The following is a 24,771-nucleotide window of genomic DNA, read 5'->3' on the forward strand; positions in this document are numbered from 1 at the left end:
ATAATGTCCATGGGGTAAAATCTAGGCTATGCATGCTTTTTGACAATATTATCTAGAGATTGGTTGCTTTGGTGACCCGTTAGAGCCTATAGCCCTAATCGATTGGCATGCACTCAAAAAAGGTCGAGCTCAAGCTTGCACCTACAATTGATGCTGCCCCATACCCTAAGACTAAGTTCTTGAATCGGGTAATGGCTCCTTGGGGTGCTATAAGTAGAAGCTACGATTGCAGGCTTGGTCTGGCCAAGTCTCTCAGGTATTTGGTAGTCTTATGGTCTTTTCTCATCAACCCAAAAATGCCTTGGCCTAGCCAAGCCCATGCATGCAGTCGATGCTAACCAAGACCCTAGGAACAAGTTCCTAAATTGGGTAACATCCCTCTAGGGTAGTGACAATAAAGTTTGCATGTGTAGTCTTGGCTAGACCAAGCATTGGTGGTATTATGCCATTGTTACATGTTGGATGGCATAGGCAGTCTCATGGTCCTTGTTTGTACTTTTCCTATGCCGAGTGGTTGTGGCGTGGCCTCGTGCATCATTTCTTTACTTACTCATTGAGTAATCGATTAGGTAGATTATGGACCAGTATGCATGGATGCTGCCACTTGTACACAATAGGCATATGAGTTGTGTTATGGTTGTATGTGTTGGTAGGCTTCATGCTCGATGCATTGAACTATCAACCCATCATCATCTTCAATCTCCCTTCATGTGGTCATCATACCCTAAAGGTACGATTGAGATCCTATGCTGCATACCTAAATTGATGGAAACTAGATGTCTTTTCATCCCTCATTCACATTGTGTCCTTAAGGGCTATGGGTCATACCTCAATCATGCCCCATTTACCAAGTGTGCACCCAAACCCCCATGGCTGCACTTGACCTGTCATCCTTTTCAATCTCCCCCCATATGGTCATCGTACCCTAGGGGTGCGATTGGGATCCTATGCTACATGCCAAATCGATGGAAACTAGATGTCTTGCCATCCTTTATCTACCTTGTGTCCATAGGGGCTACAAGTCAAACCTCAATCATGTCTTATGTCCTAAGTGTGCCACCCAAGCTCTTGTGGCCACATTGGTGCATTAATGTTCGATCATGCTCTTAGATAAAGAACATTTTATGGGTGTGGGCCTTCGGCCCTTGTTCATCTAATGATATGCATTTTACATGCTTGACACACATGACACTTGTGCTTTATGTTGGTTCTCTCTGTTGCTCAGACAGTGAATTAAAGCCCATACGGTGCCAATGTCCCAAAAGAATGCTACCTAGTTGATCCTACTAATGTCATATACTTGTCTCAAAGATTAAGCCATACATGTGTAAGTATAAACTAATATAGGTTGTGAAATTGTGAATGGCTCGTTAAATCAATTATAGTTTGTTTGATGTTATCTATTTCTTAGATAAGCGTAATAATTCTTGAGCTAATATGTGCAACAAACCCTAATTTCTCAATGGGATGCATTTATTACATAAACGGGCAAGTGGGCTTTGCCTATTGCTATAATGATTCGTGATAACTTGACAGATCGTATAGCCTTTGTGCCGACGATGCGTCATTCAAATTTCAACCCTATCAACTTTCGATGGTAGGATGACAGAGAATTAAGGTTTGACTCCAGAGAGAGAGTTTAAGAAACAACTACCACATCCAAGGAAGGCAATAGGCATGCAAATTACCCAATCTTGACATAGGGCGGTAGTGACAATAAATAATAATACTAGGCTCTATGAGTCTAGTAATTAGAATGAGTACAATCTAAATCCCTTAATGATGATCCATTAGAGGGTAAATTTGGTGCCAGCAGCTACGATAATTCCTATTTCAATAGCATCATTTAAGTTGGTGCAATTAAAAAGCTCATAGTTGGAACTAGAGTTGGGTCATCTGGTCTGTCTCACGATAAACATCGATCTACTTATCCCTATTACCAGTGATGCACTCCTGGACTTAACTAGCTGAGTCATTCCTCTGATGCTATTACTTTGAAGAAATTATAGTGCTTAAAGTAGGCCTATGCTTGTATACATTAGCATGGGATAACATCATAGGATTTCAATCCTATTGTGTTGGCTTTCAGCATTGAAGTATTGATTAATAAGGACAATTGAGGGCATTCATATTTCATAGTTAAAGATGAAATTCCTAGATTTATTAAAGATGAACAATTGTGAAAGCATTTGCCAAGGATGTTTTTATTAAATAAGAATGAAAGTTAAGGGCTCCAAAATGATTAGACACCATCCTAGTCTCAACCATAAATGATGCTGACTAAGGATCGATGAATGTTACTTTTAGAACTTTGTTAATACCATATGAGAAATCAAAGACTTTAGGTTTTGGGGGGAGTATGGTCACTAGGTTGAAACTTAAAGGAATTGATGGAAGGGCACCACCAAGAGTGAAGCCAGCAACTCAATTTAACATAACAAGGGGAAACTTACTAGGTCTAGACTTTGTAAAGATTAATAGACTAAGAACACTTTCTAGATTTTATGGGTAATGGTGCATGGTCGTTCTTAGTTGGTGGAACAATTTGTCTGGTAAATTCCATTAACAAATAACACCTTAGCCTATTAACTAGCTATATGGAGGTGATCTTTTATAGCTAGTTTTTTAGAGGGACTACGACCTCCTAGGCCAAGAAGTTTGAGGCAATAATAGGTCTTTGATATTTTGGGCCGCATGCGCACTAATGATGTATTTCAATGAGTCTATAACCTTAGTCAACAAGCTCGAGTAATCTTTAAAATTTCATCATGATGAGGATTGATCATTGCAATTGTTGGTTTTCAACAAGGAATTCCTAGTAAGCATGAGTCATCAGCTTGCATTGACTACGTCCTTGCCCTTTGTATAACCACCCATTGCTCCTACCGATTGAATGGTCTAGTAAAGTGTTTGGATTGCGATGATGTGGATGGTTTGCTATTCATGATGTCACGAGAAGTCCACTAAACCTTATCATTTAGAGAAAGGATAAGTCATAACAAGGGTTCCATAGGTGGATCTACAAAAGGATCATTATCAAAACTAGCTCAACAAATGACCTGTGAATGCATTAATGAAACATCAAGAGGGTGATAGTGCCTTCATGCCCTGAGCCCTTTTTGACCTTAAACATGCATGACGGTCAATTCATTTTGGCTCTTTGGCAAATGAAAAGATCGACATCATCACTCATGGTTGAAGAACAAACCTCTGGTGTGAATCATGCCAATGAACTAGAATTAAAAAGAGCATGTGTGCCATTGCCATCCTATTTGCAGTACATGCACGGGCGGTACTATGGCTCTTTTTGTCATGAAAAACCAAAACGACTCTTGGTAATGGATATCTCCACTCTTGCATTGATGAAGAATGTAGTGAAATATGATACTTGGTGTGAGTTACGGAATCTTGTGAACCATCAAGTCTTTGAATGCAAGTTATGCCATAAGCCATTAGGCCAAGGCACGTCTACCTAGGTGTGAGGGTGGAAGGTGGCCTCTCGTGATCTCATCGATCGTGGTTGGCCCAAAAGTGAGTCCCCAACAATGATAGCACTATGACTATTAGTGGTAAAGTTCACTATATGCCTTGTCTCTAGTGATGCATGCTCATTGTCCATCCGGACCCCATCAAACCCTCTGTATTGCTCAATCGATTCTTGCATCACAACCCCAAGTCAGGCAAGATTACCCACTAAGTTTAAGCATATTAATAAGCAAAGGATTCCCTTAATAATGGTGAGTGAATCAAGAAAGGTCCAGCTTGAGAATTGGGCACACTTAGTGTCTGAATTATAGTTCGGATAAACATCTTCAACAGCGAACTAAGCCCAAGTCCACTAGAAAGGGTCACCATAAAGGGTGAGTGCCCTGTTGTGCCTGGACCTCGTTGCACCATGAGGCACTATCTATGAGTTAGGTTGTTTAAGAATGCAACCCCAATCAACTGGTAAATTTCATCCAAGGCTAAATACAAGTAAGAAACCGATAATGAACATTTACCATGAAGAAGATGAAAAGGACTTTGAAAAAAGTTCAAAAAGTGCATTAAATTATTATGAGGGAAATAGATGGGAGCCAATGATGTGCTCCTATTAGATGTGAAACAACGAGAGCTAGTCCACCAATTGGTTTGGGGCATAGACTAACATAGGTTGTAATAGTAGCCAAAGCTCGAGCTTTTGATATGCCCATGGAGACATCGTCACAATGATCATGGAATACAACACGTACTATCTTAGCATGCCTCAAGCCTGCATGCTCCCTTTGTCAGCCTGTAAGCTCCCCATCCGACCCATCTTTGTAGACATCTCAATTTGTCTGGAGTTTTACTTGTTGTTGCTAATTAAAAAAATAAATAACGAAAAATAAAAAAAGAAAAAAATAGGTGGTTGAATTTGTGTGAAATTGTTTGATTGGACTGTAAAGTTTGAGTTGGGTTTAAGGTTTGACGTTAGAATTTAAAAGGAATCAAAATTCTTTTTGGTTTAGGGTTTTCTAGATTGAAACCCTATAAATATAGACCTACATCAAGCCTAAAAAAAAATATACAGAGATCAAAGATAAAAAAACATACATGAAAGTAGTTATAAGGTATTAAATTTTTAGGGAAATTTTGGTTTGAAAAAAAGTTTTTTTGAAGAAATTTTCTAGAAAAATCCAGATTCTGGTGAAAGTTTCCAGTGAGATTCATCTTTTTCGACAAAGAAATCTAGATTTCGGCAATATTTTGGTAGGTTTTGCAGATTCTAGCAAACTTTTAGTGACTTAACCCAGATTCTGGCATGAATTTATAGAATCTAGTAAAGATTCAACTAAAGTTCATCGAGGGCTTGAGAGGGAATAGAGAAAGAAAAAAGAGGAGAAAAAAGGATAAGGAGAAATCTAAGGAAAAAGAGGATTTTTTGCCTTTTATACCCCATTGAAACGACATCGTTTTGGCATTTAACTCAGCCTAAGACCCATGCATTTTACCTCCTAAAGGTTCGACCTATAGTGCTGATCCACTTTTGACCCACATTCCAGCAAAGCCCTTTCGCTGAGCTGAGCTACATCATGCTACCAAGCCATGTCTCTAGAATCGTTCCAGCTATCAAGTCGAGCCGATCCTATTTGTTTTTTAATTATTTTATTTATTTATTTATTTAGTTATTTTATTTATTTTTAAAGTATTTTTGCATGTTTAAATTTTAAAAAATATTATAGAGTTTTTTTTTATTTTTTAGAATAAATAATAATTACCCAATGATGGAATAATTAAAATTTTCAAATGGTAAATTTCTAAGAAATTCCTAGGTGAGAAATTTTTTCTAAATTTGTCTCAAATGGTGGAATAATTTAGATAAAATTTCAATAATAATAATTAATATTTTATTTTCAATTTAAAAAAATAAAAAAATAAAACTTTTAATAAAACTTTTTGGAATTAAATACTAATTAGCCAATATTGAGGATTTTAGAAATTTTAAATGGTAAATCTTTTAAGAAATCTCTAGGTGAGAAATTTCTCTATATTTGTCCCAAATGGTGGAATAATTTAGATGAAATTTCAATAAAAGTAATTGTATTCTTTTTCAAATAAAAATTTTGATTGAAAATATTTAACAGTTATCCAAAGACGAGAATCTTTGAAATTTCAATGGTAAATTTCCTAAGGAATCTCTAGATGAGAAATTTCTTTAAATTTGTCGCAAATGGTGGAAGAATTTAAATGAAACTTCAAAAAAAAATTAATTGTCATATTTTCTTTAAAAAAAAAAAGAATTTCTAAATTAAACCAAATGGTGGAAAATTTAGAAAAAAAAAAGTAAAATAAATTCTAATGATGAAATTCTTAGTAATTGCAAATTAATGATTATCTAACAAATTTTTAGGTGAGAAGATATTTCTAATTTGGCCCAAATAGTAGGATAATTAGATATATTTTCAATAAAAAAACCAAAATAAGAAAAGGATTAAACCTTTTTCTAATGACCGAGTCTCTTCAAGAAAACAAATGGGATTCATGAATACTCTTGAAGAGGGAATATTTTTAAGAGTACAACCAGATTGATGGAGAAATTGTAATAATTATTTTCAATATTAAATTTAAGACCATTAGAATCAAGACCTTAGGATAATTTAAAATAAAATGGTACCATTCTTTGCATGGGCATGTAGGGATGCTATAACTTTTCTCATATGTAACTGAACTCCTAAACCCTGTTCTGATTAGTAGACCAAAACCTATTCTTTTATGGACTCTTGGTCAAGCTTAGGGGCTTCTTAAAAGGATAGATTCATTAGGTGGCCAATAACACCTAGTTAAAAAAGATTTGTGGTGACTCCTCTTGTTAAGTCTATTTATAGATTTACAGATCCAGATGTTATAATAGTTTGGCAACTCTACTAGAGTTTATGTTGAGAGTCAAGCCATAAACTTTAAATTTATCCTATTCTTTGAGCTAATGGTTTTACATTGTAAAGATTACGTTATTTGTTTACTAACATTTTTTTCTTTTATTTTATGTATGGGGTTTGAAACCTATATGTTCCCTTAGACACACTACCACATGCATTTGTATTACAAGAGCTCCTTACCTGAGCTCCATCCCTCATAGGAAAGAGTAAAGTACCTACACTCTCGTGAGATGATAATCTTCGCAATGGCTAGTGAAATGCTCCCACTCAAATTTAATCATTTATGTTGGTATCCTGTGATAGGAGAAGATTCGAATGTCTTACTAGTCTGTGATGGATAATGATATAAGAAACAATTTAGGAACCTTTAGTGGTCAAAATCACTAAACCTCACATATAATCTACACTTAAGAGGCAAGCCGTAAGATAGAACCATTCCTACCCGATGATAGATGTACCTCAAAATGAGGACACAAAAAGGAACATTTTATGATCTAACCATTTTGTTTGTTTGACTTTGTGCATTTACATTATTTTAATTAGTGTTTGCATTAGCATTTAATTCCATGCATCATTTTCATTCTCATATTTAACATTGTGCATTTGCATCATATAGGAAATATTTGCCACATATTAGTTATTGATAAATCAGATCTCATACCTGCATAATATTAGTACATTCCATTCACACATTAAAAAACCAAACATAAACTATAGCATTTCTAATAATAATGCAATTATGGTACTTAAGGTTCAAGGATAGCTCCACCAAGCAAGAACCCCACACAATCAACTAATCAATACAATACAAGAGCTCAAGCTAGACAAATGGAACAAAAAAATTCCATTCATCTCAAGAAGATAGAAAAAGCTTAAGTGAGGCTTGAAAGTGAGTTGAGTAAGATTTTGGAGGCTTTGAACAACTTAAATAAAGGAAAGGGAATAAAAGAAAATACTAGTCAACAAGACCATCCATCATAAGAGGTGATTGCCCTCTGTACCCTCCTAATTTAACGTCATAACAAGCCCAATCTATACAAGATGCACTACTACAACAATTCACATACCTTATAGGGTATACATACTTCAGAATGCCATCAGCTTCAAATTTGGGGCATTACCAGAGCTATATAAATCCTGTCTTTACTAAAAAAGTAGTGGAACCGATTCAGGTGCCTGATCTAGATGATCCAAAAGAAAAAAAAATTAACACCAAAAAGGGGTGAGTTGGTAGAGGACTCAATAGTTAAAGGAAAGATGCATATGCTTGAGAAAAAGTTGTGAACAATAGAAGGAATTGATTTTTATGGTTCTGTGGATGCTGTTAGGATTTATTTAGTCCCAAATGTTGTTATTCCTCTGAAGTTCAAAGTACTAGACTTTGAAAAATACGATGGTACAAAATGTCCAAAGATCGATACTACTATGTACTACCAAAAAATGGCTACTCATGCTAATAATGAGAAGCTGTTAATGCATATATTCTAAGACAGCCTTACCAGCTCTGCTGCTAGATGGTATATCCAGCTAGACTAAACTTGCATTCAATCTTGGAGTGATAGGCCCACAACTTAATTAGTTAATATTAGCATATCATAGATTTATCTCTTGATTGCCTTTCTTTGTAGAATATGGAGAAAAAGTCAATTGAATCATTCAAAGAACATGCCCAAAGGTGGAAGGATAAAACTATTCAAGTGCAGCCTCCTCTAACTAAGAAAGAGATCACAGTGTTGTTTGTCAACATTTTAAAATCTCTCTATTATGAAAAGTTGATAGGGAATGCAACAAAAAATTTTGCCAACATGGTGATCTCGGGCAAAATCATTGAGAATGCCATTAAGTATGGCAAGTTGAAAGGAGAAGAAGCTTTCACCAAGAAAGCACCCAAAGAAAAAAACTAAAGCTTAAGCTATAGGTTTTGAGAAATAATAGTTTAGGGGTTATCAACCTTATCCATCATAAGTTTACTCCAGATACTACTTTACAGTGAATAATATCTCACCCTATCCATATCAGCCTACCACATAACCATCTTACCCACCAACATATTAGCCTACTTTTAGACCCTAAACTACCATGTATTGTCCTAACACTTAACCTCCCACAAGATCTCAGATCCATCCTACTAGCCCAATAAATCATTCACGAGAATTACGAACTACTCGAGAAAAACTTGTATTTGACCCAATCCCCATAACTTATATAGAATTGTACCAAAAGCTTTATAATAACCACTTGATTGCCCCAGCCATCTGAAGCCACTCAAGCCACCTTATCCTAAGTTGTATGATCCTACAGCTCATTGTGATTACCACTATGGAATTGTAGGTCATTCCATTGACAATTGCATTGCCCTAAAGCATAAGGTGCAACGATTGATCAAAGATGGAATGATAAACTTTGATACTGAAGGGATAGCAACACCTAATGTTAGTAGCAATCTTTTGCCTAACCACAATGTGAATGCTTTAAGTAAGGGTTGAGAGCGTCATGTGAAAAAGAAAGTGGAAGAAATCAAGCATTCTCTTAGTTAGCTATTTGATGCTTTGTATAAAGTTGACATAATATAGCCAAGGAGTTCATGTAATTATCATTGAGTATATGTATCAGGTAAAAGCTACAAGTACCATAGTGAGGTAATTGGCCATTCTATTGAAACCTATGAACAATTTTGCCAAAAGGTACAAAAGCATATGGATTCTTATCAAATTGAGTTTTGTGAAGAAGAGAAGACTTCAAGAAGTGCTGAGTTGTCCATTCATGCAATTGAAGATGAAAATTAGCATTAACAAGAAATGTTGGTCCACCTTGTCTACCAATGTATGAGCTGAATAGTTGGAGCATCATCGAAATGATTGCTATCCTTGAGACCGATTCAATGTAATTGTACATCCTAATAGTTTATGCCCAAAAACATTAGGATGATCTTTTATGCATATGCCATTTATTCATTATTATTTCAATAAAGATTAAGAATGATGCATTTTCATTAATTTCTTCTATTGCTCTCATTTTCCATTTTCTTCACGCATCTTGCTAGTATATCTAATTTCATTCAATTTCAGGTCCTTAAATTAACATGAGGATAATCATGATAACAATCAAAGGGTTAATTTTAAAAATTTGATTAACACTTATGAACTTGATAATGAAGATGGTTGAGGAATATGCCCTTCTTTCAGACCTAATGAGATTAATTGAGCAAGAAAATAAACCAATTGAGCCTCGTTATGAGGTAACTAAAATGGTGAACTTAGGAGATGATAAGAATAAGAAATAGGTTAAAATTGGCACCTCACTTTCATTGACAAATAGATAAAGATGGGAAAACCTATTCTAAATATTTGTAGATGTATTTGATTAGTCTTATCAGGATATGTCTAGGCTTAACATAGAAATAGTGGAAAGTAAATTGCCCCTAAAGCCAAAATGTAAACCAGTCCAATAAAAACTAAGGTGAATGAAGCTTGAGATGCTGTTAAAGATTAAAAAATAAGTGAAGAAGCAGTTTGATGCAAGTTTTCTACAAGTGGCTAAGTATCCAGAATGGGTAGCCAACATAGTACCAATCATTAAGAAACATGGGAAGGTGTGAATGTATGTAGATTATTTGACTTGAATTGGGCTAACCCAAAAGATAACTTTTCTTTACCTTATATTGACACACTGGTGGACAATATGGCCATGCATTCTATGTTTTCCTTCATGGATGGGTTCTCAGGGTATAATCAAATAAAGATGGTTAAAGACGACATGGAAAAAACTACTTTTGTGACTTTATGGGGTACATTTTGCTATAAAGTTATGCCTTTTGGTTTAAAGAATGTTAGGGTAACATATCAAAGAGCCATGGTAACACTCTTCCATAACATGATGCACAAAGAGATCAAGGTGTATGTAGATGATATGATTACAAAATCTCATGAAGACACAGATCATGTCACCAACCTTAAAACATTGTTTGAAAGGTTGAGAAAATTTCAACTTAAGCTGAACTCGACCAAGTGTACATTTGGGGCAAAGTTAAAAAGGTTGCTAGACTTTGTGATCAGTGAAATAGGGATTAAAGTCAATCCAAACAAAATACGAGCTATTTAAAATTTGTCACCTCTAAGCACACTAAAAGAAGTTTAAGGTTTTTTTGGTAGATTGAACTACATTTCTCGATTCATTTCTCAGCTTACCTATAAGTGTGATCCCATTTTTAAGCTTTTTCGTAAGAATAATCTTAAAGAATGGAATGAGGCATGCCAAGAGGTTTTTGATAAAGTTAAGCAATACTTGTCAAATCTCTAGTGCTGGTGCTATCTGTTCCAAAAAGACTTTTAATCTTATACCTAATAGTGTACAAGAAGTCAATGGGATATGTTGGGATAACAAGATGAGTCTACAAAAAAAAATAGCTATTTACTACTAAGTAAAAAGTTTATAGAATATGAGTCCAAGTATTCTTCTTTAGAGAAAATGTGTTATGCATTAGCTTGGACTGCCAAAAGATTCAGATAGTATATGCTTTATCATATTACTTGGCTTATAGTGAAACTGGATCCAATCAAATATATCTTTAAGAAGCCCTCATTATCTGAAAGAATTGCTAGATGGTAAGTGATGCTTTTAGAATATGATATCATGGATATATTCTTTATAATCGTGTTTCTCACTAATCGTGCTACTAAAGATTATAAGCTAATAAAGTTAAAATTTCCTAATGAAGATTTGATTGCTATTTCCTAACTTGAAAAAGAGAGGCATAATGAGAAATGTTGGAGAATGTACGTTGATGGAGCTACAAATGCCTTGGGACATGGAATTGGAGCAATTTTTATTTTTTTAGAAGAATGCCATTATTCTATAACAATGGGGTTAAATTTCAATTGCTCAAATAACATTGTTGAATATAAGGCCTATGTCATGGGTTTACAAGCTACTATAGACAGAAACGTTAGAGCATTAAAAGTGTTTGGGACTCAACGCTAGTTATATATCAATTGAAAGGAGAACAAAAGATAAGAGATTCAAAACTCAATCTACTATCATAAGTATATTTTAGAGTTGATCAAGCAGTTTGAAGATATTTAGGTTGATAATGTGCCTTGTGAGAAGAATTTGATTACTGATGCCTTGGCTATTATGGTAGCAATGATTTGAATAAATGATAATACTTATATTCAGCCCATCAAGCTAGATGTTAAGAATATGCCAATTCATTATTCTAATGTAAAAGGGGAGAAAGATGGAAAACCATGGTATTATGATATATTGTAGTACATTAAGAATCAATAATACCCATACCAAGCAACTGAGAATGATAAAAAAGTTATCCGAAGACTAGCTATAAGTTTCTTCCTAGATGGAGATGTCTTATATAAAAAGAGTCGTGATCAAGTATTATTGAGATATATAAATGCTATTGAGGTGAGAAAAATTATTAAAGAAGTGCATGATAGAATATATGGGGCACATGCAAATAAACATATGATGGCAAGATAGATCATGAGAGCAAGGTACTATTGATTAACAATGAAGAATGACTGCATTGACTATGATCAAAAATTTCATAAATGCCAGATCTATGCTTATAAGATCCATGCTTCACTGACTACTTTACATGTTTTGGCACCACTTTGACCATTCTTTATGTGGGGCATGGATGTCATTAGTCCTATTACCCCAAAGGCTTCTAATGGGCATAGGTTCATTTTCATGATGATAGATTATTTCATGAAATGGGTGGAAGTAGCTTCAATTGAATATGTGACATGATCTTACTCTGCAAGTTCATAAAAAGAGAGATCATTATAGATATAGATTTCCAAAATGAATCATTTTAGATAATGCAAAAATTTGAATAGTAAGATGATGTAGCAAAAATATGCTCAATATAAGATCAACCATCATAATTTGGTACCATACCACCCAAAAATGAATGGGGTAGTGGAGGTGACAAACAAGAATATAAAAAGAATTCTTGAGAAGATGACCGAGACTTATGAAGACTCTCATGAAAAGTTACCATTTGTACTGCATGCTTATTGAACATCAATGTGTACCTCTACTAGAGCAACACCATTTTTCTTGGTCTATAGGATGGAAGCTGTATTACTAATGGAAGTAGAAATCCCATCCTTGAAAATTCTAAAGGAGTTTGAATTGGAAAAAGGTTGAATGGGTTTGAGAGCATTACGAGTAGTTGAATTTCATTAAAAAAAAGATGTTGACAGCACTATGCCATGGTCAGTTATATCAGAGAAGAATAATGAGAGCTCATAATAAAAAAGTTTAACTTTATTGTTTTTAAGAAAGGGAGTTGGTTTTGAAATGAATTTTTCTAAGCTAGCATGATAATATAGGAAAGTGAACTTCGAATTGAGAAGGGCCACATGTAGTGAAAAGAGCTTTCTTAGGTGAAGCATTAATATTAGCAAAGATGGATGGAGATGATTTGCTTAATCTTATAAATTCTAATGCGATGAAGAAATACTATGTTTAAAAGAAAAAAGAAGAAAAAAAAAAGAAAAATGAAAAAAAAGATGAGTCAAATTGAAAACCCAAATGGGCAGTTTAAGTCAAAGAGGTTTATTTAAGTTGAAAATTTGAAAAAGTGGCTTAGATAAGGGGCTACAACATTGAATTTAAGAATTCATCAACATACAGGCTAGCATGCTCTGATGAGCTCTAAGTTGTCAGGTGCATTATGTGACTGATTTTTTAAAAAATCTTCAAGATATGTTATCATGATTATTTGATTATTTATTTTAGGCATTGTTACCCCATACCCATCTTTGTATCCATTCTTTCTTGTTAATGACCAAAGTTGTTCTACCATTTCATTTCATTCCTTGTGCCTCTCTTTTGTTGACTATTTTCTATCTACTCCTAATCCATCCCTTGGATTTTCCTTTAAATATCTTGCAATGGAAAAAATGTGTGATTGCAATTTTTACTTTTTGAAATTGAAATAATGATTGATAAATGAATAATGGCATGAAAAATTTCTATATTACCTTGGAAAGTTTGAGAGTGATAAAGGCAAATATGAAATGTTCAGTTCCTAGTAAGGACATTAAATTTAGGGAAAAAAAGATTTCTTTAATAAGAAAATATGAGAGTTAAATGAGAGGGATGATTGAAAATTAAATCGATTTGGTCTTAGTACTTGAAGATTGAAGAGTTCAAGATCCAAGGAAAAAGCTTGAGAAACTTAAGTACTACAATTGAAAAAAAATTAATTAATTGAAATTTGCATAGCATGCATTGCATTTCTGAATGGCTAGTGCATAGTATGCATTGTATTTGAGAATATCTAGTGCATGAATTTAGGAAGTAGCGATATTTCTAGATCCCACATGGAGAAGATATATATGAAGACTTTCTAATGAAAGAATTCCAAATTCTCATTTGAAAAAAAAAAAAGACCTCTGAGGTAAGGTTCTAATCCTTAGAAAAAGGTATTTCTCAATATTAGGAACGATTTGTAAAACCTATGAGCATAATCTCCTGTAATTTATTCTAATGATTTATAAGACCTCTAGACATGATTTTTAGGGAGCTTTATTTTCTAAGTTGTTGAGCCTCTGTTTATGGGAGCCTTATTTACTTTTCAAAATTGTTGAGCCTCTGTTTAGGGGAGCCTTATTTACATTTCAAAAGTTGTTGAGTCTCTATTTAGAGGACCCTTATTAACTTTATTAAAAGTTATTGAGCTTCTACCTAGGGGAGCCTTATTTACTTTATCAAAAGTTGTTGAGTCTCTGCTTAAAAGTGCCTTAGTTATTTTTAAAAGTCGTTAAGCCTTTGCTTAAAGGAGCTTTATTTATTTTCAAAAGTTTTTGAGCCTCTATTTAAAGGAGCTTTATTTACTTTTTCAATTCATTGGGCCTTTGTTTAGAGGAGGTTTATTTATTTACTTTTTTTAGTCATTGAGCCTCTGTTTAGAGGAGCCTTATTTATTTGTTTAGAGGAGCTTTATTTAATTTTTCAAGTCATTGAGCCTTATTTATTTGTTTATAGGAGCTTTATTTCTTTTTAAAAGTCATTGAGCCTCTGTTTAGAAGAGCTTTATTTATTTTCAAAAGTTGTTGAGCCTCTTCTTAAAGGAGTTTTATTTATTTTTTAGAACTTGTTAAGCTTCTACTTAGAAGAGCTTTATTTATTTTTCAGAAGTCGTCGAGCCTTTATTTAGAGGAGACTTATTTAATTTTTTTCAGAAGTCATTGAGCCTCTGTTTAAAAGAGTTTTATTTATTTTTTTCAGAAGTTGTTGAGCCCCTGCTTAAAACAACTTTATTTATTTCTTAAAGTGTTAAACCTCTATTTAGAATAGTTTATATGTTATTCAAGAAATCTTAGTATGCTAAGAAAAAAAAAGAAAAAAGAAAAATGTGTCGAGTTTATTCTTGATTGGGTTGTCTGCATCTTTTCACAATTCTTGTTTCACAAAAAATACGTAAAGAGGGGCAATTATAGACATCCCAATCTATCCAGGGTTCTACTTATTACTATTAATTAAAAAAATAAATAATGAAAAAATAAAAAAAAAGAAAAAAAAAACTAGGTGGTTGAATTTGTGTGAACTCATTTGATTGGACTATAAAGTTTGAGTTGGGTTTAAGGTTTGAAGTTAGAATTTAAAAGGAGTCCAAATCTAGTTTGGTTTAGGGTTTTTTGGATTGAGACCCTATAAATACAAACTTGCATCAAGCTTAAAAAAAAAAACACATAGAGAGATCAAAGAAATAAAACATACATAAAAGCAGTTAAAAGGTATAAAATTTTTAGGGAAATTTTTAGTTTGAAAAAAAGTTGTTTTTTGGAAATTTTTTGAAAAAATCTAGATTTCAACGAAAGTTTCTAGCAAGATTCATCTTTTTCAGTGAAGAAATCTATATTCTGGTGATATTTTGGTGGGTTTTATAGATTTTGGCAAACTTTCAATGACTCAACCCAGATTTTGACCTAAATTTTTAAAATCTGGTGAAGATTCAATTGGAGTTCATCAGAGGTTTAGAGAGAGAATAGAGGAAAAAAAATAAGAGAGATGGAGAAGGAGAAATTTGAGGAAAAAGATTTTTTGCCATTTATACCCCATCAAAACAAGTTCATTTTGGCATTTAACTTAGCCCAAGATCCGTGCATTTTACTGCCTGGAGGTCTAATCCGTAATGCTAACACTGCTTTTGACACGCATTCTAGTTGAGTCCTTTAGCTAAGCTAAGCTACATTGAGCTACCAAGCCATGTCTTTGGAGCTGCCATCTATGTCTATAGCAAAGCCGTTCCAGTCATCAAGCCGAGCTGATCTTGTTTAGTTATTATTTAGTTATTTTATTTATTTTTAAAGTATTTTTGCATGATTAAATTTTAAGAAAAATTAGAGAGTTTCTTTTTTAAAAAATTTTGAGAATAAATAATAATTATCCAATGATAGAATAACTAGAAATTTCAAATGATAAATTTCTAAGAAATTTCTAGGCGAAAAATTTTTGCTAAATTTGTGTCAAATAATGGAATAATTTAGATAAAGTTTCAATAACAATAATTTATTTTTATTTTTATTTTTTAAAAAAATAAAAATAAAAAATTTAATAAAAAATTTTGGAATTAAATATTAATTAGCCAAGGATGAGATTCTTAGAAATTTTAAATGATAAATTTTTTAAGAAATCTCTAGGTGAGAAATTTCTCTAAATTTGTCCCAAATGGTGGAATAATTTAGATGAAATTTCAATAAAAGTAATTGTATTCTTTTCCAAATAAAAATTATGGTTGAAAATATTAGACAATTATGTAAGAATGAGAATCTTAGAAATTTCAAATGGTAAATTTTCTAAGAAATCTCTAGGTGAAAATTTTCTTTAAATTTGTCCTAAATGGTGGAAGAATTTAAATGAAAGTAAATAAAAATAATTGTCAAATTATTTTCTTTCCAAAGAAAAAAAAACAAAAAAAATTTCTAAATTGACCCAAATGATGGAAAATTAAAAAAAATAAAAAATAAAATAAATTTTGATGATGAAATTTTTAGTAATCACAAATGGATGATTATTTAAGAAATTTCTAGGTGAGAAGATATTTCTAATTTGGCCTAAATAGTGGAATAATTAGATATATTTTTAATAAAAAAACTAAAATAAAAAAGGATTAAACCTTTTTCTGACGACAGAGCCTCTTCGAAAAAATAAATGGATTTTTAAATACTCTTGAAGAGGGAATATTTTTATGAGTTCTAACAGATTGATGGAGAAATCTTAAAAATTATTTCCAATATTAAATTTAAGACCATTAGAATCAAGACCTTAGGATAATTTAAAATAAAATGGTACTATCCTTTGGATTGGCATGTGGGGGTGCTATAACAGTCTCCATATGTAACCAAACTCCTGAACCTTGTTTTGATTAGAAGACCAGAATCTATTCTTTTAGTGACACTTAGTCAAGCTTAAGAGCTCCTTAAAAAGATAGGTTCAATAGGTGGCCAATCACACCTAGTTAAAAAAGATTAGTGGCAACTTCTCTTATTAAGTCTAGCTATAGATTTATGGATCTATAAATTATGATAGTTTTGAAACACGGACTAAAAAGCTTGACATGTGTGTGAGTCAATAGGCTAGGAAACTCGTAAGGCACAAGGAAGCTGATTGGCAGGATCCTTCATGGGTGCACCACCGATCGACCTTGATCTTCTAGGAAAAGTTTGAGTGTGAGCATACCTATTAGGACTTGAAAGATGGTGAACTATGCTTGTGCGAGGCAAAGCTAGAGGAAACTCTGATGAAGGCCTACAGTAATACTAATATACAAATCGTTCATTTGACTTGGGTATAGGGGTAAAAGATTAATCGAACTATCTAGTAGCTAGTTCACTCCAAAGTTTCCCTCAAGATAACAGGAGCCTTTAACGAGTTCTATTAGGTCAAGCCAATGATTAAAGGCATCGAGGGTGCAACACCCTTGACCAATTATCAAACTTTAAATAAGTAGGACGGCACGGCTACTTTGTCTAGCCATACCATAAAATCAAGAGCTCCAAGTGGGCTATTTTTGGTAAGCAAAACTGACGGTGCGGGATTAATTAGAAGTTGGGTTATGGTGCTCAACTGTGCACTAACCTAGAACCCATAAATGGTGTTGGTCAATTAAGACAATAAGATGGTGGTTATGGAAGTTGAAATCCATTAAGGAGTGTGTAACAACTCACCTGCCAAGTCAACTAGCCCTGAAAATAGATGGCGCTTAAGTGCATGACCCATTCTTTATTGTCGAGGCAAGGGCTGGGCCTCGATGAGTAGGAAGGCAAGCCAATCATTGCAAAATCCAAGGCACAAGCCTGGGCAAAGCAACCATCAATGTAGATCTTAGTGGTAGTAGCAAATATTCAAATGAAAACTTTGAAGGCCGAAGAGGGGAAAGTTTCCAAGTAAATAGCACTTGCCCATAGGTTAGTCAATCCTAAAGGATAGGGGAAGCCCATCTGGCAACATGTCTAGTACAAGCTTCAAAAGGGAATCTAGTTAAAAATTCTTGAATCAGGATGTGATGATTGGTAGCAATTTTAGGGAGTCTAGAGATATCGACAGGGGCCTCGAAAAGAGTTATCTTTTCTATTTAACAGCCTGTCCACCCTAGAAATGTCTCAGTCGAAGGTAGGGTCTAGTGCTTGGAAAAGCACCACACATCATATGGTGTCTGGTCCACCTCCGGTGACCTTTCAAAATTTGAAGGATCGAGTGCTATCCATGCTTGGTCATACTCATGACCATATTAGATCTCCAAGGTGAATAGCCTCTTGTAGATGGAACAATATAGGCAAAGAAAGTCGACAAAATGGATCCATAACCTTGGGAAAAAGATTGTCTCTAAGCGCTAGGCTTAAGGATCCTAGTCTCAAACCCATCGGTAGTTGGTGCACCACTCAAGCTGCTCCCACAACAAGAGTTGATCATCATATGCGAATTAGGGATAGACTGGGAATGGCTCTTTCGAAGACCTTTCTCGGGCAATGAACTGTCGACTCAGAACTGGTATGGATAAGGGAAATTTGACTATTTAATTAAAACAAAACATTGTGATGGTCCCTGTAGATGCTAATGCAGTGTGATTTATGGCCAGTGTTCTGAATGTCAATGTGAAGAAATTCAACAAAGCATGGGTAAACGGTGGGAGTAACTATAACTCTCTTGAGGTAGCCAAATGCTTAATCATCTAATTAGTGATGTGCATGAATGGATTAAGGAGATTCCCACTATCCCTGTCTACTATCTAGCAAAACCAAAGCTAAGTGAATCGGCTTGGTGGAATCAGTGGGGAAGAAAACCCTGTTGAGCTTGATTATAGTTCAATGTTGTGAAATGACTTGAGAGGTATAGGATAAGTGGGAGCCCTCAGGTGAAATTGAAATATCACTACTTTTAACGTTATTTTATTTATTTCATGAATCATAGGTGGGGCATGACTCATTCTTTTAGACTAAAAGTTGGCCTTAATAATCTGATATGGGTGGAAAACATTGTTAGGTGGGGAGTTTGGCTAGGGTAGCATATCCATTAAAAGATAACGTAAGTGTCCTAAGATGAGCTTTACAAGAACAAAAATCTTGTGTAGAGTAAAAGGGTAAAAGATCATTTTATTTTGATTTCCAATACGAATACGAACCGTGAAAATGTAACCTATCGATCCTTTAAACCTTTGGAATTTGAAGCTAGAGGTATCAAAAAAGTTACCGCAAGGATAACTGGCTTGTGGCAGCCATCCATTCATAGCGACATTGCCTTTTGCATCCTTCAATGTTGGCTCTTCCTATCATTATGAAGTAGAATTCACCAAGTGTTGGATTGTTCACCCACAAATAAAGAATGTGAGCTAGGTTTAGACCTTCATGAGATAGCTTAGTTTTACCCTACTAATGGTAGCATCATAATGGTAACTCAACCTAGTATGAAAGGAACAACTGATTCACACAATTGGTCATCAGGCATGGTTGAAAAGCCAATGGCACAAAGCTACCATACACTAGATTATGAATGAACACATCTAAGTCAAAATCCAGGCTAAACGTGATGCACACACTTGCCACTCGATTGCCAACCCCCAATAGGGGCCCATGGCTTTCAAGGGCATATGTTATAAGTGTAGCCTTCATGGTAGCCAAGCAACACACATTCTTAAAGCTCAATTCCCATGGAGCGACAGGTAGAATCCTTTGTAGATGACTTAAAAATGTGATAAGGTATTGCAAGTGGTAGAGTGGCCTTGTCGACATAATCCACTAAGATTTAGCCTTTTGTTGCTTTGATTCATCCCTCCCCCCAACCACCGAAGCCCTCTCACTTAATTTTTTTACATTGTACCTTTCTGGGGTTGGGGATGAATAGTATTCCCCATTGCAACTAATTCAATCAAGTGATGATATCCCTTCCTCGAGTGTCTAAGTGAATGGCATCCAAATGCCCTTAGTATTTATTATAGGGACAGGCTCACCCTTGGTATGGGCACTTACCTTGATCTCCATCAGCACACATTGGCCCTCAGTATGGGTTGTTGCCTTGAATGCCATTGATCATATCTAGCACTCAATTGCTACATGAGCAATCACATCCAACATCACCGATAGATGCTAACCCATTCTTTCTTCAGACACTTTTAGTAGGTACAGACCCTATTATGCAAGATGTTGCCTGGGACACCATCACCAAATGCTGGCGATGTTTGAGTGGGCACTTGCCTTAACCACTATCAACATAAGTAGGCCTTTGGTATGGATTGTTGCCATAAACACCTATTTGGCAGATGCTGACACTTCATGTGGCATATGTGCCATGACCTTCCCACCTAAAGCACTTGTCTGCCCCTCAATCACAAGCGGTAGAGTGGCCTGGTTGACATGATCCACTAAGATTTAGCCTTTTATCACTTTGATTCATCCTTCCCCCCACCCACCGAAGCCCTCTCACTTAAATTTTTTACACTGCACCTTTTTGGGGTTGGGGATGAATAGTGTTCCCCATTGCAATTGATTCAATAAAGTGATGATATCCTTTTTTTGAGTGTCCAAGTGAACGGCATCCAAATGCCCTTAGTATTTGTTATAAAGATAGGCTCACCCTTGGTATGGGCACTTGCCTTGATCTCCATCAGCATACATTGGCCCTGAGTGTGGGTTGTTGCCTTGAACGCCATTGATCATATCTAGCACTCAAAATAGATGTTAACCCATTTTTTCCTCAGACATTGTTAGCAGGTGCTAACCCCATTGTGCAAGATGTTGCCTCCAACACCATCACTAAATGCTGGCGATGTTTGAGTGGGCACTTGCCTTAACCACTGTCAGCCTAAGTAGGCCTTTGGTATGGATTGTTACCTCAAACACCTATTTGGAAGATGCTGACACTTTATGTGGCATATGTACCATGGCTTTCCCACTTAAGGCACTTGTCTACCCCTCAATCACCATTGGCACGAAGAGATGCTTAATGCATGTGTCATAAGCTCTAGCCCTAAGCCAAACTTTATACAGCCTTGGATAAGGAATTGATACCATGTGCCTAAGTCAGCCTATAAAACTTAAATGCTCATCATAATTGTAGCTTATCGAAGATTATGCTATAGTATTAGGCCTTCTGAAAGCCTATAAATCTGATCCTCCTACGACTATGTTCAAGCATGCTTGCACTTCAGTTTGACCCTGCACCTGCACTTCGCACCTTAATCATCAGTGCCTACACTAGGGTCTAATCATGTGCCTGTGCATCACTTACCAGTGCTTGTACCTAGGCCTAGCTCAATTCTACCAAACTTGAACACCGTGCCTGAGCCTCTGGAGTCTTGATCATTGCCCATAACATTATTCTGGGCTAGTTTCCCATGACCTGGGCCTATAGTAGGCCTCAAGGCCTTAGTCCTTATAGCTGTTGGACACTATCCCTCAAGAATTAGAACTACTCCACAACTTGGAGAGAACCCGTGGGCCTAGATCAGCTTATGGACAGTGATACATGCACATGCCTTAACCACTATCAGGGCATGTTGGCCTTTATTCTTGACGCATGTTTTGACCACCATAGGCACATGCTTACCCTTTTTGCATGTAGTTCCCTCAAACACCATCGACACATTTTGGGTCGCACACTATGCGAGGGTATCCTTGGCCCAGCCATGCACCATGCATACCATGATCGGGTAGTAGGTGGGTTTAGGTATATCTTCATATTTTTACCATGCTAGTGGCATTTTTATAGCTTCTAAATTTGTATAAGTGCTCACCAACACCTGCACCTAGGCCTGGCTTAATTATGTCAAACTTAAACACCGTACTTAAGCCTTTGGAGACTTGATCATTACTCATACCACTATTTTGGACTAGTTCCTTGAGACCTGAGCCTCCAGTAGGCCTAGTCGCCCTATTGTTGGCCTTGTCTCACTTGAACCAAAATTGTTCCTCAAATTGTAGAAAACCTTTGGGTCTAGACCAGTATGTGGGCCATGACACATACATATGCCTTAACCACCATTAGAAGATGTTGGTCCTTGGTCTCGACATATGCATCAACTACCAATGGCACATTTTAACCCTTTGTGTGGGTAAGTCCCTTGAAAACCATCGATTCATGTAAGACCATGCACCAAGAAAGGGTATCCTAGGCTCGGGCCACACACCATGCACACCACGATCGAAAAGTAGGTGGGTTTAGACATATCTTCATATTTTTGCCATACTATTGCTATTTTTATAGCTTGTAAATTCATATAAGCAGTCACCAACACTCGCACTTAAGGCTGGCTCTATTCTACCAAACTTGAACACTATGCCTAAGCCTATTAAATCTTGATTGCTGTCAATACCACTATTTTAGGCTAGTTTTTTATGACCTAGACCTTCAGTAGGCCTTAATGCCTAGTCTCCCTGGCTGTCGGACCCTATCCCCTTAGAACCAAAACTGCTACTTAACTTGAAGAGAACCCTTAGAACTAGACCAGCATGTCGACAATGACACATGCACGTGCCTCGATCACCACTGAGACATGTTGGCCATTGGTCTCAGCATATCCTGGCTCTTTATATAGGTAGTTCCCTTGTATACCATCAGCATAGGCTAGGTCGTACACCACGTGAGGGTAACTTGGGCCCAAGCCGTGCACCATACACACCATGATTGAGTAGTAAGTGGGTTCAGGTGTCACAGCTTGCAAACTAGTCTAGGCCCAAGGGTTCTTTCCAAGGTGGGTAGCAATTCAAGTTCTAGCAGGACAAAGTCTAATAGCTAAAGGGACCAAGCCTTGAGGTGTACTAGATGTCTAGGTCATGGAGAACTAGCCCAAAACAATGTGGTGAGTAGTGATCAAGACTTTAGAGGCTCAATGAGGTGTTCTAATTCAATAGGATTGAGCCATGCCCAGAGGCAGGCACTGGTGAGCATTGCATAGGCACCAAGTTAGACCAATGAGGAAGCACTGATGGTCAAGGTGTAGGTGTATTGTTAGGCCTAGTTGTCGACACACCTGAACATAGCTCTGGGAGGATTAGATTTGAGGGCTTTTAGAAAACCCAGTGCCCAACATGATTTTAGCAAGTTAGATTGTATAGCTGCACCAAATCCCCTAGAATCAAGAATTGTATCTTAGCTCCTAGAATCATGGGATTCAAACCAATGTAATCCCTAAAGTTTATGAATGTATCTTGGCATTGATTGTGAGGGGGACTCAACTATAAATAGAGAGTCCCCCACCTTTATTGTACATACACTAGAACCATTGAGTAATAACATCCTTACTCTTGCCTTAAACTTTCTATCGTTCCTTTAGCCTTTCTTCAAGCACTTGCTATGCCTTTTGCTTTAATAGCATACTAGGTAACCAAGCCTTGCATTTAGAGTGCCTATGCACTATTTCTTGTGTTAGGCTGATCTGGGATGCAAAAGAGTCCATTCTCATGTCTTGGAGCCACACGAGCCTCAAGCTTGAGTTTTGACCTATGACACAGGCACATCTTCATATTTTTACAATGCCAATGCCCTTTTTATGGCTTGTAAATTCATATAAGCACTCACTAATGCTTGTACCTCAGGCTGGCTCAACTCTACCAAACTAGAACACTATGTCTAAGCCTCTTGAGTCTTGATTACTACCAATACCACTGTTTTAGGCTAGTTTCCCATGACCTAGGCCTCCAATAGGCCTCAAGGCTTGGTCCCCTTAACTGTTGGACCCTATCCCCCCAGAATTGGAGCTATTCCTCAACTCAATGAAAACCCCTAAGCATAGAGCAGTATGCAAACCATGAACATGCACATACCTTGACCACCATCAAGACATGTTGTCCCTTGCTCTTAGCACATGCTAGCCCTTTGTCTAGGTAGTTCCCTCAAGCACCATTAGCACATGTTGCATTATGCATGATGTGAGGGTATCCTGGGCCTGGGCCATGCATCATGCACACCATGACTAAACAATAGGTGGGTTCAAGCACATCTTCATATTTCTATCATGCCAATACCATTTTTATGGCTTGTAAATTCATATAAGTGCTCACAGCACCCACACCTAAGGCTAGCTCAATTCTGCCAAACCTAAACATCTTGCTTAAGCCTCTTGAGTCTTAATCACTACCAATACTATTGTTTCGGGCTAGTTCCCCAAGACTTGGGCATCCAATAGGCTTCAAGGCCTGGTCCCCTTGGCTGTTAGACCTTGTCCCCCTAGAACCAAAATTGCTCCTTAACTTAGCAAAAATCTCTAACCCTGGACCAACATGCAGATTGTGACACATGCACATGCCTCAACCACTATCGAGAGATATTGGCCCTTAGTATTAGCATATGCTAGCCTCTTGCACAAGCAATTTCCTTAACCACCACTGGCATATACTGGGCCACACACCACGTGAGGGTATCCTGGGCTTGAACCACCTACCATATGCACTATGACTAGGTAGTAGGTTGGTTTGGGCACATCTTTATATTTTAGCCATGCCAATACCATTTTTATCGCTTGTAAATTCTTATAGCAATCTTTCATGTAAAGTTTCATGGCAAGATGACTTATTTTTTATTTTTCATAATTTTCAAAATTTTTCATGTTTTAGGATTTTTTGAAAATTTTTTATATGGAGTTTTGGTCCCAAATTTGGTATATGTGATCTTTTTATTTTTATTGGCATCCATAAAAAATTCAGGTAAAAAATCAAAGTGTAGAAGATTTTGTGGCCATTTTAGAAAAACATTTTTATTTTAGACACTTGAATGGCTACTGGCTACAAACCTATAAAAGCTCTTATACTCTTTAAAAGGGTGTGAGTAGTTGAGATTGCTTGAGGGATAGGGGGCCAATATAAAGGCCAACGACCATCACGTATCACACATCATGTGTGCACACCTTTTG

General features: G+C 36.0%; 3 pseudogenes; all 3 read left to right on the forward strand.

Moving 5' to 3' along the window:
* Positions 1-1,270: 1,270 nt before the first annotated feature.
* Positions 1,271-3,036, forward strand: LOC149514301 (18S ribosomal RNA; annotated as a pseudogene).
* Positions 3,037-3,327: 291 nt separating this feature from the next.
* Positions 3,328-3,482, forward strand: LOC149514302 (5.8S ribosomal RNA; annotated as a pseudogene).
* Positions 3,483-16,346: 12,864 nt separating this feature from the next.
* On the forward strand, positions 16,347-19,695 carry LOC149514303 (25S ribosomal RNA; annotated as a pseudogene).
* Positions 19,696-24,771: the final 5,076 nt, after the last annotated feature.

The sequence above is a fragment of the Durio zibethinus genome, chromosome 16 (assembly GCF_047325235.1).
Source record: "Durio zibethinus cultivar Kanyao isolate XHJ-2024 chromosome 16, ASM4732523v1, whole genome shotgun sequence".
Lineage (NCBI taxonomy): Eukaryota > Viridiplantae > Streptophyta > Magnoliopsida > Malvales > Malvaceae > Durio > Durio zibethinus.